General features: G+C 48.6%; 2 long non-coding RNA genes across 2 annotated transcripts in view; both read right to left on the bottom strand.

The window, feature by feature from the left end:
* Positions 1 to 4,806: 4,806 nt before the first annotated feature.
* On the bottom strand, positions 4,807 to 6,675 carry LOC138583085 (uncharacterized). Its single transcript, XR_011305150.1, has 3 exons — positions 6,289 to 6,675; positions 5,729 to 6,147; positions 4,807 to 5,572 (listed from the first exon to the last, which is right to left on the bottom strand). It is a non-coding gene; the product is annotated as an uncharacterized lncRNA (long non-coding RNA).
* A 3,050-nt stretch (positions 6,676 to 9,725) lies between these two features.
* Positions 9,726 to 13,011, bottom strand: part of LOC138581931 (uncharacterized) — a 207,239-nt gene continuing 203,953 nt past the window's right edge. Inside the window, exon 3 of the long non-coding RNA XR_011304883.1 lies at positions 9,726 to 10,556. This is a non-coding gene — a long non-coding RNA (uncharacterized lncRNA). The remainder of the gene's footprint in view (positions 10,557 to 13,011) is intronic.

Raw genomic sequence — 13,011 nt, forward strand, 5'->3', positions numbered from 1 at the left:
GGAGGACAGCAATCTCAACTGGTAGATTGCTGCCTTTAGCCTCTGCACAAGCTTTGCAGCCCTGGTGAGCCAATCAATCCGTCTTCTGATCCGATGTGGGTGCAAGGGTACAAACAAAGGGGATTTTTAAAGCATATTTTTACAAGGGTATATAAGGCAGACCCTCATGAGTTATGATTAGGAATAAGTACAATGGAGATTACTGGTAAGCAATCAGAGTATTCCTGAATATCTGCTAGGAATGGAAGTGGCTTGTTGATCAAAAGAAAAACTTGTTTCACTCTATTATCTGTAAGGGATAACATGTTACATGACGAGCTCCAATTTAGTTTCATGATCAGCACATGCTAATTGGTCCTTAGCTGGGTTCATTCAGTCATAACTAAGCTTTATTCAGAAGTTGTGGCCTCAAACCTTCAAAGTGGTGGAAAGGAAGCAGAAATGTATCAAAATATGTCCAGGTCGGATAACAGATGCCAGTTACGGCGCGGCACAGTGATCATATAGATCACTGTGCCCGCTTCCGGCCTGATTTTTCCCTTCCTACCCCCCACTTTCCCCCGATTTACCGTTCACGGCGGCACACATGGCACACTTCTGTGTGTGCCGCCTGCAACCTGCTATCCCTGCGGCGTCAGCTCCTCCCACTAACGTGGGTTAGAGCTGACGCCGTAGGGTGCTTTTCTTTTTTTTTTCTTTAGTGTCCCCGCTTACCAAAATGGTAAGCGGGGGACACCCCGCAATCCCCGACCCCCGTTATGGCGTCCACCCCGCTCTGCTTGGGTGCAGTAAATGTCACCATCATTTTGTGCACCCCCAAAGTCGCAGCAACTGCGGGGGCGCACAAATGAGGGCGACATTTTTGGACAATTCCTCCAGGTCTTTCGGATGGTAAGTACTGTACGGCTTGATGGTCTCTCCAGAAACCCTGTATGAGAAAACACTGTTCATCACAGGTATCTCTTTCCAGGTCCAGTGGTCTGCTTCTAAATCTGAGATATCCAGCATATAGCAGTGAGATCTTGCATTGAATCTCTACATGTGTTAATTACTTTAACCTCATGCAGTGATCTAATGCACTATGCATCAATATACGTGTTCCACATTAAAAGTGCTAACATATGTGGATTTTAAGAAATACCATGTGGCATTTCTGAAAACCTGCATGCATGCATTTATTTCATCCATTCCCAAACCCATTTTGAGGGTGAAAATGACTTATGTACAGTTGTATATCATTCCACTACTGTGCAATATTTTATAATGTGGAGTAGGGCTCGACCCTACTCTGCATTACTCTGATGCCCAATTTCTCAACCCCTTTGGTTGGCCCCAGGCAGAAAGATTTTTTCATGCATTGAAGGAAGGCACTTGTGCTTCCCTTTACTGCATGAAAAAGGTTTGTTAACTCCTGGGGAAAGCATGCAGTATATATGGAACACCTTATCACAATCACTGCGCATTAAACCCCATTTGCTGACCTTTCGTGTTGGCAACACATCAAGTATTGTGCTAAACTTCCGAAGGAAAACCAAGATTTTCTCTTCGGCAATATATCCTAGTTTAGTTAGTCCATCCTTTCTCAATTCTTCTCTTTGGTATTCCCAAGTTACCTTCCTTTGGCAGCCCCAAGATACCTTTATGGTGAAGGTGCGTGCTTTATAAAATCAAAAAGTACAGAAACATAGAAACATATTCGCAGATACTGAAAGCTAAACTTGCAGCAGCAGGGAGATTCCTCGGTAAACTAGATGACGTGACATCAAACCTTAATTTCCTTTGGTAAATGTGAACAATAATAAGAACCTTTTGGTTTTGTGTCAAATTAATACTCATTGTAAAAAGGATGACGTTTACGATTTGGAATGGAATATGGTTGCTAAGCCATGATTAAGAGGTCCCTGTGACACATTAATAGGAGGTTCACTAGAAATGACCCCCTGCATCTGAGAGTCAAAAAACCATGCATAAATACAAGACCGCAATGGGAATCAAATCCCGAGTACTAGGGAATATGTTTTCTGTTTTATTACAAACAGATAGTAGAGGAAATATTGGGATAATAAGTCGAACAGATCGTCTGTATCATCATTTTTCTGCACAATTAGTGACATCTCATGACAATTGACTGTAATTGGCTCATTCCAATACACTAAGAGCCTTATCAGGAGTTAGGCAGTATTTTGATGCAATTTCCGCTGAGCGGAAATAGTGTTACCGCCGAGTTGTGCAATGGTATTAGCACTGCATCATAACCTGGCGTGAACGTGTGCCCCACTCCAGCAGTAACGATATTACCGCCTGGTGGAAACAGCACTGAAATAAGGGTTATCGCTGAAATATCGGCGCTAATAGCGCTATCGCCGGTAACTCCGGCGCTATAAGCGCCGGCAGAAATTGCATCATTGCCGGAACAGGAAGCATAGTGGCGGCCATCTTGAAAAGCATAATCCATCCAGAAACTCCACTTCCTGTAGCCATACAGAATTGGAAACAAGCCAACATGTCACAGGAGAGGACCTGAGGCAAGATGCCTGAAAATCGCCTAAGAAAACCAAAGGTCAGTGAGGGAGAGCTGGTGGTCCTCACTGATAAGGTAGTTGCCCACTGTGAGGAGCTATATGGCAGTAGGCAATGAAAATTCTCAGGACAGCGCAGGACAGCCATCTGGCATGCCAAAAGCCAGAAGGTGACTGCCGTGGACAGCGTACCCCATGACGGAGAGGACTGCAGGAAGCGATGGAATTAACTCAGGGTTAGGGTGCATGGACTCCTGTCCCAACACTGCCAGTTGTACCTGGCGACTGGAGATGGCACTGTAGAACCACTGGTCTTCACTTCCTGGGAGGAAAAGTGTAGCATGGTCCTGGACATGGAAGGCATTGAGGGAGTCAGAGGTGCGGAGGTGGGTGCGAGCAGCCGGGAGGCAGGAGGTGAGTGAAACCCTCCCCCCAGCACATGTCCATGCACAAATGTCAGCCTAGCATAAAACGCCCCAGTAGTCAGGTCAGAGTCACATGTCGGCAGACCCAGAAGCTGGGCAGGCCAATCATGGTGTAGTGACGGGGTGCCACATCAACCACCCTCCACAGCAGCCATGGTGCAGGGCCCGCTCAAAGGGCACCCCTGAGCATAACAACAGTGGGAAGGAGTGCCTAGTGACCTAGCCAAGTGTCATGCACACCATACCCCTGCCATGCACTCTGTGCCAGCGGGATTGTGGTGCGTGAGCAACCACAACACTGTGCCACAGTCACACCAACATGTTGCAGGGCCCAGTTGGCCTGCCCCATGTTGGCATGGCAGACAAGCCCCATGGAAGTACATGTCCCCCTCTGCCAACATCGGCACAGCTAGGCAATCACTGTACACTACATTGCAACACTGCAGGCTGCACCGCAGTGCCCCATAGGCCATGGCAGTGCCATAGAGGAAGCCACCACAGCCACTCCCACAAGGTGTGTGCCACCTGGGGAGGGGTTGTGGGGGCATGAAGGAAAACAAGCATGCAAGCTATACATCAGCTGCCCTAGTATGGACAACCTGTCCTCCCCACACACAGGACAAAGGCCTACTGGCCATGTGTCACACACACATTGCAGTATGATATGATATGATGTATGATATGATGTGGCATTTATAACACACCTGTACACAAGTGTTTCTAGGCCTGACAAGACAAAGAGGGGGAAACAAAGGGAGGACAAAATAACGATCTTACTAGGTCTTGTGGAATTCAGATTGCGCAAGCGCGGTGAAAAGTGAAGGGGAGATGTGCCAGGGGGAGAGGAAGGGGGAAATGCAGTTAACTCACAAGTGCAGCCAGTGGGTGGCTCATAAGTGCAGAGAGAAGGGACTATAGGGTTGCAGATACAGACCCTTAAGTGCTGTGCAGCCCGGAGGCAAAGCAAGGGAAACTGGACATGCAGGAGCTTGGGCCTGAGTTCAGAGGGTGACCAGGTGACCAGTGCATAGAGCAGTCAGGTGCATCAGCAGGGGAGAGGAAGAGAGAAAGCGAAAGCGAAAAGGAAGGTCTTGAGTTGTTTCTGGTACCGGAAGGTGGCTCTGCTCTATTTTGAGAGAGCCAGGAAGGCTGTTCCAGAGGGAGGCCTGAGCCGAGGGAGAGATCTGCCCCCAACTCTCTGCTTGGAGACCCTCAGAGAGTTGGAGGTGGGTGGGCAGAGAGCTCAAGAAGGAAGATGTTTTGGAAGAGAAAGTTGGAGGTAGAGCAGTCCCTGGCCCCAGAAAGCCTTGTGGATGATGGGATGATGCAGAGGGTCTAGAAGTTGATCCTTGCAGCCACGGGGAGCCAGTAAAGAGATTCCAGAGCTGGAGAGATACGATCCCTGGGCTTGAGGGCAGGGACAAGTCTTGCAGTCCTGTTCTGGATAAGTTGTAAAGGTCGAAGGGTAGATGCAGGAAGATTTAGAAAGAGGCTGTTGCAATAGTCCAGCCTAGAAAGGACTAGAGCTCTGGAGACAGTGAGCTTCTGGGGGAAAGTGGGAAAAGGAAGAATACCTCTGAGGAGGTGCAGCTGATAGTTTGACCTCTTAGAGACTTCAGATATGTGAGGAGAGAAGGAGAGGGTGGAGTCGAAGATGACACCAAGGTTTTAGCCTCACAAGAAGGAGCAGTAGCCATTACCACAATGCTGTGCCCACATGCAATATCCCCTAACCAACTATGCCCAACTGCCCAAATGTGTGGGGTCTCACGCTGTACCAGAGAACATGTTTCTTGCATGCCAACACATGTACTACGTCACAAAAGGGGTAGCCGCCTAGCAAAGTTGAGACATACTATAAATTTGGTATATAGTTAATTATATTGGAATTGGTGGTGTATGCAAAAATTCACCAGTGATTCATCCTGGTGATGTAATCTAGAACCCCCTGGGGGGTGGACAAGACAGTATCAGTTGTATTGTATAAGTGTGCTCTATATTATTAAGGGAAACAGCTGTTTCGAGGTGCAATTTGTATTATTATTACACAACGCTTTCTTTATCAAAACAGCAAAACACAAAATACGGTGTCCAGATAAAATGGAAAAGCAAGGAAAAAGGGTTGCAGACAGAAATAGCACATAAGTCTCAAACTTGTTCTGTAAACAAAGGAATAAAATGACCAAAAAACAAAACAATGACTGAATTATGGTAAAAGAACTTTTGACCAGTATCTGCATAGCATCATCACTTGAGTGGAAGATTCTTTACCAAAAGCAGCAGAGGCATCAATGATAAAGGATACATTTTCATCAATTACAAAAAAATAATTGCCTCGTTCGGGGAATGCTACAACAAGAGCAAAGCAGAACAGACTGGTGAATGTTAGTAGATGGTTTACATTTGAATATAGGTCAGGAGCAATTAACTTGCAATGTCAGTTATGAGTCCTATACAATTGTACATGAATTTTTCGATCTATGAGTGACCAATCCTCAGTCGGTCTACGTCAGGAAACAAAAATTCCCAGAGGTGTATGTTGCGTCAACAGTAGTAGTACTGGACCCTAGGACGTTTCGGCTTCCAGGGTGGGTGCCTTCATCTGGGCCAAAAGAGGATTGTATCTCCCTATAGTTGGTAAACACAAAAAGGCGGTGGATGTTAGAAACTCACAGAATATCCTGTACCTACAAGTGGTATCAGTGTGCTCTATACAGATGGGGGTCCTGTATAGCTAAAGGAGAGAAAACCTCCAATTAAAAACAACAACAAAAACAAGCCAACCTTAAGCTTGGGTCCGGGAGGGAAAAGGCGGGAAGGGAAGGGCGGCAGTTCCGTCTCGTGGGGCTGTAGTCAATCAGCAAGAAGATGGCAGCAGGAGGCGCAGCCCCTGGGTGGGGTTGTAAGGCAGAACCCCACTTTGCATCTGAAAGACACCAGTGTCTATGTCATATTTAATACGGCCCTTAGTGGAAAATGCATGAAAAAGGACAAAGAAAAGGAGGGTAGGCAAGATTCCTATCTGGTGGTTCAATGTTTTCAAACGACCTCCAGTGGTTAGCAATAGTGGCGGCCAGAGTCAGTTGTTGCCCATCCGAATCCCTAGGCAGATTGAGGGCTGCAGGAGTATAGGCCCATCACAGATCAGTTTTGGGGCCGTAGGTCTAAGAAGCACCCCTGTAAACAAAGACAGGAGGTTGGCTCTGTAGAGGAAAGCAAAAAGTCAGAAAGTGCGGTTTCATTCCATGCCTCTATGCTAGATATGTGCAGTGGTAGGACGTTAAAGAGGTTTAACAGACTGGCTGGTGGGAGCTGAGGCGCTCTCCTATAATGTGGCGTATTACCTCTAAAGGTGAGCGGAGCTCTGCGGAGTCACAGCTGCTGGGCTCGGAAAGGGAGGAAAGCTGTATATGTGGAAGGGCAGAGTCTGCCCATCCGGGCCGTGCACCGGGACACTGTTCCTGTGCGCATGCGCAGCCGGGCCGTGCAGCGAGACACTGTTCCTATGCGCATGCGTGTTGCCGGGCCGTGCAATGAGACACTGTACCTATGCGCATGCCCAAAAGGCACATGCTTGTAATTATGGGTTAAAGCTGCCCGGCTGACTGTCAAGCAGCGGCAGTAAAACGTGGTGGGCTGGCTGTAAATCCAGTGATGGTGGTAGGCCCACATGTGCGCCCCGAAAAATTTACAGAGCGGGGCCAGAAATGAGATGGAAGGGCAGAGCCATCCAGCTGCTGGGAGGGAACAGCGCGCAAGCTCTGTGTGCCAAGCACTGGAGGTGTGCGAGTGCCTGCACACAGAAGCTGTGAGGGACCTGTGTGGAAACTGCAAGGAGTGACAAGAGTGCGCTGGTACTGTCAATCACCAGTACTGTCCAGTAGTCCTGTGGCAGAAAAATAGTGGCTGGTGGAATGGGCATGGGGCAGTGTAATGAACTGCTGCTGGGGGACGGACCAGGGCCCTGGAGTGCCCTAGTGCGCAGGTATGTTAGAGGCTGCCTAGAAGGGGAAAGGGAGGGGAGTAGGGTAAGGCGGGGGGGTGGGGGGGGACAGATAGAAAGCTCCAAGTGTGGGTATGGAGAGGTGATAAAAACGCTAAACTGTAAATCGTGACTGGCTGAGCGCAGAAACATTAAGATGCAGTTGAATTGTATGGAATAAATACCAAACATACTCCTAAATGTCTGGAGTAGGAGGTGGTGGGGGATGCAACTGGAGACAAGCTGCTGCATCGGGGGGAAGGAGAGGGGTGGAATGAAGGACACCCTTATCACCCCCTTAGTAGTACCGATTGTCTAATAGTGCAGCCTCGTTCAGGCCTGTTTCAATGGAGCGTAACTTGAAAACCCACCATGCTTCTTTATAGTTCAGGGCACTGGTGATATTCCCTGAGTTCTGTATTTTTTCAAGCACCCACCATTTAAGCTGGTCCTGGTTGTGCTATAGTTCCAGGAAATGTGGGACCAGTGGAGCTGTTAGGGTTCGGCATGTGATCCTGGACCGATGTTCAACAATACGTTTATGTATTGGTCTGCTGGTCTGGCCTACATAACGGAGGCCGCAAGGGCATTCGATTACATAGACAAAGTTGGGAGTTTTGCAATTGGTTTGCTGGTGTAACGTCCAGTCCTTGCCTTGGATTTTGAAGGTCTTTATTTTGTCAGTGAAACGGCAGACCGTGCATGTCCCGCACGAGTAGTGGCCTGTGATTTCTCTTAGATTCCAGAGGCCTGTTCTGAGAGTCTTTTTTGGGAGTCTGGCATGTGTCAGCCATTCACTGATGTTTTTAGAGCATTTAAGAGCCATACATGGTGGGGGTTCTCCGGGTAAGACTTGGTGGATCAGTGGCCAGAATTGCTTGATAATGCTCTTGATCCTATTGGTGTTGGGTCCAAATGTGGTCACACAGGTAATTCTGGTGTTCTCTGTGTCTCTAACTTTGGGCTCAAGCAGTGTTTCGCGGGGGATACAGCGAACTCTTTTTCCGGTGTTTCTGAGTAATTTCTTTAGGTACCCTCGCACTGTAAGTTTGGATTCCAGAATTTCTGCGTGATATTGGTATTGACGAATGTCAGAGCAGTTGCGTCTGAGCCTGAGAAACTGTCCAAATGGGAGATTGGTCTTGAGGCTTTGTGGATAGTTACTCGGGTAGTGAAGAAGGGAATTCCTGTTGGTTTCCTTTCTGAAGAGGGTGCAGGTAAGTTTGCCCTCCTCCGCTTTGTTTGTGAGGTCCAGGAAGTTGATCGTTGTCGCACTGCTGGTGATGGTAAATTGAAGATCAGTGGATCTGGCATTACGCCATTCATGAAGACCGTAAGCGTGTGGCAGTGCCCCTCCAGACAAAGATAATGTCATCGATGTATCTGTACCATCGATTAATATTGTAAAAAAATGGGTTCTACTGAGTGAGGACATGGATTGCTTCAAATTCCGCCATAAAAATTATGGCAAGGCTCGGGGCAAAAGCTGCCCCCATAGCTGTCCCGGACATTTGAAGGTAAAAGGTATCATCAAACATAAAGAATTCTTGGTCAGGGCTATTTCCAGTAGTTCCAGGATGAAGTTGACTGGGACCCGTTCTTGTTCCATATGGTGAGTTAGATGGTTGCGTAGTGGACAACATCGTATCCTTGAGGTAGGTGGGAGTCAGTTGGCATAGTGGTTTCAGAAAGAAATCAATAAACTTGCAGAGGGGCTCAAGAATTGATCCACGCCCTGACACAATCGGTCTTCCAAGCGGAGGGGTGGCGTGCTTATGGAGCTTTGGAAGTGAATAGAATGCTGGTATTCTTTCTTCTGAGGTATTGAGAAAAAGTTCCTCCTTATCTGTAATCCAGTCGCGTTCGCGGGCGTACCTGGTACATGAAGAGATTTCTTGTTTGATTGTGGCTGATGGATCTTTGCTCAGTACTTTGTAATTGGTTCTCTCATTGAGTAGAGTCAACACCATTTATTTATATTGTGAAATGCTTTGTACCACAATTCCTCCCCCTTTATCCGCAGCCTTGATCACAATGTTGAAGAACCATCCCTGACACAAATTCCTATAGGCACTCACGCATCACCAGAGGCATCGGAGGAGGACGAGGGGGCAGGCCCATCTGGAAGTGGCACCTCCAAAGCCCCAAAGGTCAGCCACCACCACCCCACAAAGGTGCACACAGGCTACGCATGCCTAGGCAGTTGGACCGCTGTGAGACGCCATGACTCAGCAAGGCCAAGCCTACGGCAACACCACAGGACACCAGGAGCCCCCCAAAGCCCACTGTACCCACTCCCGCAGCTGCAGTGACTGACACAGAGGGCACACCTCCTGGCAGGGCAACCGCCCTCAGAAGGTTCACAAACCCCAGAGAGCCCTCACTGCCGCCAGCGTTCCCAGACAACTCAGTCAGACAATGACACGCCATCCTATGCCTCCCCGGCCAACAGCCCAGAGCCACTGCACAGCACACCTCACATTCTGCACACACCATGAAGCAACACCGGGCTTCAGAGGCTGGAGGAGAAGGAGATGGAGGCAATTGGGAACACTCTTTCGGAACACCTCCAGGCGATCCATGACTGCCTGCAAGGGTCCCCCCGCAGGATTATGCGGGCCATGTCAAGGAACCGGGCAGAAGGGTCAGGGAGATGTTGGAAGGGGTCTCAGCCCTTGCAGAGGCCATCCGCCACAGCACGGAGGTCACACTCCAGCACCTCCAGGGGCCAGGCTTAATAGCCTCCATTTCTACGACACACACTGAGGAGTCACAGCAGAGTATACCCAGGCTCCAGTCCCAGCACCAATTGGGTCCCAGATCACCAGGGGCTGGCATGGTGGGAAAGAGGCCACTGAAATAACATTGAGACACTTTTTGCCCTGAGTGGCCTTGCTTTGGGAGTTTGTGGTCGGAGAGGAGAGGGGGAATAGTGTGATGGGGAGTTGGTGGTGGGAGGGGGTTTACTGTTCTGGAGAGTTGGTGGTCGGAGGGGGATGGGAGATAGTGTGCTGAGGAATTGGTGGTGGGAGAGGGGAGGGTGGATAGTGTGCTCGGGAGTTGGTGGTGGGAGGGGGAGAGGGGAATGTGTGCTGGGGAGTTTGTGGTGGGAGGAGAGAGGGGGGATAGTTGGGGCACATCCTTTCATTAAAACTGTTGAGCTTCATCAATGCGAGGACATTTCTTATTGTGTCATTGTGGTGTTTATTAATAGAGGTGAGTGTCACACAATTGTGCAAGGCTTCTGCCATGTGAATGTGTCAGAAGAAATTGTCTATCAGTCCCTGCCGAGCCACAGTCTCCCATCCCTCACACCATCTCTGGCAATTCGTGCATTTGCTTCTGCCACAGGCACTGCATCCTTATCCTCGGGGGGTGTCATGTCCACGTCAGGGGGTAGCAGAACATTTCTCTTCAGGCAGATATTGTGCAACATGGCACAGACAAGCACAATTCTATCCACTTTCTCTGGAGCATACATCAGGGCTCCACCGGTACGGTCGAGGCAGCAGGTATGCTCCATGCACACACAGGTCCTGCAATGAGCATGGTTGTAGGTAATATCCTGCAGTGTTTGTGGATCACGCACAGGGGTCATTAGCCAGGGGAGTTGTGGGTATCTGGAGTCACCTGAATGGGGGAGACACAGACATCAGGCACAGTGCAATGTGTAGGGGTAGCTTTTCACAGTACCATTTTTATTTATTTATTTTATTGGTTATTTATAAGGCGCTTACACAACAGGATAGTGTATCAAAGCGTCACAAGGTAAAAGGGAAGGGAACATGGGACAAGTAAACATGGAAATTGACAATACAATCGCGCTCTGAAACACTTGTGTACGCGCGCGATACAAATAAAATATCATATCATAAGATAACGATCCTACTAGGCCTTGTGACATTCAGAATGTACAAGTGCAGTGAAGAGAACAAGGGTGTGGGATGTGGATAAGTGCTACTAGGGTCCCCCAGGGTGGCAGGGGAGTGCCAGGGGTTCCTATTAGAGGGCAACAGATAAGTGCATGGGCGGAGACATTTCAGCCGCAGGTGGGGCTACCACCCAAATAGGTACGTGCACAGTGGGGCAAGCAACCCGAAAGGCGGGTGTGGGCCCAGAGGACAGTGCTGGGGGTGGGTGCTTGTGTTGATTGGGCAGGAGGCGAGGATCCTATTGGGCTCTTGAGAAATCAGTCTTCAATCTCAGCAACGAGTGGGTGGTTAGCATGGAAGGGGGAGAGGGAAGGAGGAGGAGAACAGAAAGGCCTTAAGTAGTTTGCAGAACCTTATGTGGTCTTGTTCCAGACAGAGAGAGAGTGAGAGAGAGAGATAGAGAGAGAGAGGGAGGGAGACTTCCATAGGAGGGAGCCAGCCGAGGAGAGGGATTCTCTCTAGCTCTCTGCTTGGAGAGGCGTTTCACCACCAGAGAGTTGGAGCGAGAAGATCGAAGGAATCTGGAAGGAGATTATTTAGTCAGAGAAAGCTGCAGGTAGTGTGGTCCCAGGCCCCAGAAAGCCTTGTGGATGATGCAAAGGGTCTTGAATTTGATCCTTGCAGCACCTGGGAGCCAAAGGAGAGATTTGTGGGATGGAGAGATACGGTCCCAGGGCTGGAGGCCAAAAATAAGTCTTGCAGCCCTATTCTGGATTAGTGGAAGAGTGCAGAGTAAAGAAAGAGGCAGTTTGAGGTAGAGGCTGTTACAATAATCCAGCCAGGAGAGGAGCAATGCTCTTGAGACATTGAGCCGCTGGGGGAAGGTGAGGAAAGGGAGTATGCCTCTAAGAGGTAGAGTTGAAAGTGGGCCTTCTTAGCAAGTTCCAAGATGTGAGTAGTAAAGGAGAGAGAGGAGTCAAATATCACTTCAAGGTTTCTGGCTTCAGTAGAAGGAGAGATAGGTGAGCTCATAGAGGGCGGCCAGAGAGTAGGAGGGAAACGGGGAACAGGTTTCTCAATAGGAAGAATCTCGGTCTTACTGGCATTAAGGCAGAGATCATTGGAGGACTGAATGGCAGATAGGCAGTAAGGGATGATAGAGGAGGAAGAAGAGGGGAGCTTGAAGAAGAGTTGTGTGACATCTGCATAACACTGGAAATGAGGAGAGAAGGCAGAGAGCAGGTGTGCAAGAGGTGCAAGGTAGGTGTTGAAAAGCCAGGCCAAGAGGATGGAGCCTTGGGGAACACCACAAGCGGAGAGCGTGGTGGTGGATGAGAATGGGGGATCAGTGATGAAGGAGGTCAACCAATCCACTGCCCAGTCTGAGATACCGAGGGTATCATGGAGCTGCTTTGTCAGAATAGAGTGGTTGACCATGTCAAAGGCGGAGGAGAGGTCAAGGAGAACGAGAACAGCAGGAGAGTTAGAATCAAGATTTGTGAGCAGTTCTTCACTGATGTTCAGGAGAGCAGTTTATATTCCTCTGGATGCTCGGAATCCAGATTGATGGTCATGTAAACAGCTAGCGAGCGAGCTCTGTGTGTTGGGTCAGTTGGGGGAAGACCAACTGCGCCAGGACAATGGACATCATGCCCATATGCATTCACTTGATGTCAGGGCAATGGACATCATGTGCATGCATATTGGGCTATACTTAGTGGCATGTATCTGCACAATCACCTAATGGGATTAACGAAGAATTAGACCTCAGTTGTTTTCTTTAGCATTTTTGAGTTACGGCACTGACCTCACTCAGGTTGCTTGAATATTGCATGAAAGTTGTCTTTATATGTCAATTCACATTCCAGTCATGTCTGATAGAGATCTACAGCGAAAGACCTTTAGTTAAAATGTTGGGCGATGTTTGTGTCAGGTGTGAGGGAGAATAAGGATCAATTTGGGTTTTCCCGTTTCATTTAAGCACAATCAATGTTAATACCAGCAGTTGACCTGGTTGTCTTTTGATTTATACCTACTCTAATTGAATATATAGTGGTTTACAAAATAGTAAGGTGGTTAAGCGTATTTACATCCCGTAAATCCACACACGTCTTGCAAGTGACCAGCAATGACTTTTTTCTCGCTTGCCCCTCCTTTACCAACATCTTGATTTATTCATACTATGACATTATTGCTGTTCACCTTTAACATTG

This window comes from Ambystoma mexicanum, chromosome 3q (assembly GCF_040938575.1).
Source record: "Ambystoma mexicanum isolate Mex_15411 chromosome 3q, UKY_AmexF1_1, whole genome shotgun sequence".
NCBI classification, from domain to species: domain Eukaryota; kingdom Metazoa; phylum Chordata; class Amphibia; order Caudata; family Ambystomatidae; genus Ambystoma; species Ambystoma mexicanum.